This window comes from Bufo bufo, chromosome 7, assembly GCF_905171765.1.
Source record: "Bufo bufo chromosome 7, aBufBuf1.1, whole genome shotgun sequence".
Taxonomy (NCBI): Eukaryota; Metazoa; Chordata; class Amphibia; order Anura; family Bufonidae; genus Bufo; species Bufo bufo.
Genome location: NC_053395.1, coordinates 30,612,840 through 30,615,227, shown reverse-complemented (window position 1 = coordinate 30,615,227; position 2,388 = coordinate 30,612,840).

Sequence of the window (2,388 nt, the reverse complement as noted above, 5' to 3'; positions counted from 1 at the left end):
CAATCCATCAGTGGTGGTCATGCTAGCACATTATAGGAAAGTGCGCCGACCTCTCTGGTGGCAGGGACTGCAGAAATGCGCATAAGCCAGTGCTTTTTTCCTATAGTGTGCATGCACGACCACCACTGCTGGATTGCAGGGTGGTTGTAACCTAGGGCGGCCAGAGGTCCGGTTTTAGGCCGGACAGTCTGGCTTTCAGACTCCCTGTCCTCCGTCCTGTGCAGGGCCTGGACGGACGCAGGTATGTCTTTTTTAAAAGCTCATAGTCAGACAGCAGCACTGTGCTATCTGAGCGTGAGCTGCAGGGATAAAGAAACCCCTTTAACTTTCTCTACATAATAAATGCCATTTGCTGAAGTGAGACAACCCCTTTAATTATGGAAGAAACCCTTTAAATGCCCTGATCTTGACTTTTTAAATGTTGGTAACCACCTCCGGACCGCTGTACGCACAGACGCGTCCTGGAGGTGGTTGATTCATTCCTCCTGGACGCGCCGGCGCGTCCTCTCGCGAGACGCGAGATTTCCTGTGAACGCGCGCACACAGGCGCGCGCGCTCACAGGAACGGAAGGTAAGAGAGTTGATCTCCAGCCTGCCAGCGGCGATCGTTCGCTGGCAGGCTGGAGATGTGTTTTTTTTAACCCCTAACAGGTATATTAGACGCTGTTTTGATAACAGCGTCTAATATACCTGCTAACTGGTCCTCTGGTGGTCCCCTTTGTTTGGATCGACCACCAGAGGACACAGGTAGCTCAGTAAAGTCCCACCAAGCACCACTACACTACACTACACCCCCCCCCGTCACTTATTAACCCCTTATTAGCCCCTGATCACCCCTAATCACCCCTGATCACCCCATATAGACTCCCTGATCACCCCCCTGTCATTGATTACCCCCCTGTCATTGATCAACCCCCTGTAAAGCTCCATTCAGATGTCCGCATGATTTTTACGGATCCACTGATAGATGGATCCGATCCGCAAAACGCATCCGGACGTCTGAATGAAGCCTTACAGGGGCGTGATCAATGACTGTGGTTATCACCCCATATAGACTCCCTGATCACCCCCCTGTCATTGATCACCCCCCTGTCATTGATTACCCCCCTGTAAAGCTCCATTCAGACGTCCGCATGATTTTTACGGATCCACTGATAGATGGATCGGATCCGCAAAACGCATCCGGACGTCTGAATGAAGCCTTACAGGGGCATGATCAATGACTGTGGTTATCACCCCATATAGACTCCCTGATCACCCCCCTGTCATTGATTACCCCCCTGTAAAGCTCCATTCAGACGTCCGCATGATTTTTACGGATCCACTGATAGATGGATCGGATCCGCAAAACGCATCCGGACGTCTGAATGAAGCCTTACAGGGGCATGATCAATGACTGTGGTGATCACCCCATATAGACTCCCTGATCACCCCCCTGTCATTGATTACCCCCCTGTCATTGATCACCCCCCTGTAAAGCTCCATTCAGATGTCCGCATGATTTTTACGGATCCACTGATAGATGGATCGGATCCGCAAAACGCATCCGGACGTCTGAATGAAGCCTTACACGGGCGTGATAAATGACTGTGGTTATCACCCCATATAGACTCCCTGATCACCCCCCTGTCATTGATCACCCCCCCTGTCATTGATCACCCCCCTGTCATTGATCACCCCCCTGTCATTGATCAACCCCCTGTCATTGATCAACCCCCTGTCATTGATCAACCCCCCTGTCATTGATCAACCCCATGTCATTGATCACCCCCCTGTAAGGCTCCATTCAGACATTTTTTTGGCCCAAGTTAGCGGAATTATTATTTTTTTTTCTTACAAAGTCTCATATTCCACTAACTTGTGACAAAAAATTAAATCTCGCATGAACTCACCATACCCCTCACGGAATCCAAATGCGTAAAATTTTTTAGACATTTATATTCCAGACTTCTTCTCACGCTTTAGGGCCCCTAGAATGCCAGGGCAGTATAAATACCCCACATGTGACCCCATTTCGGAAAGAAGACACCCCCAGGTATTCCGTGAGGGCATATTGAGTCCATGAAAGATTGAAATTTTTGTCCCAAGTTAGCGGAACGGGAGACTTTGTGAGAAAAAAATAAAAAATATCAATTTCCGCTAACTTGTGCCAAAAAAAAAAAATTTCTATGAACTCGCCATGCCCCTCATTGAATACCTTGGGGTGTCTTCTTTCCAAAATGGGGTCACATGTGGGGTATTTATACTGCCCTGGCATTCTAGGGGCCCCAAAGCGTGAGAAGAAGTCTGGTATCCAAATGTCTAAAAATGCCCTCCTAAAAGGAATTTGGGCCCCTTTGCGCATCTAGGCTGCAAAAAAGTGTCACACATCTGGTATCGCCGTACTCA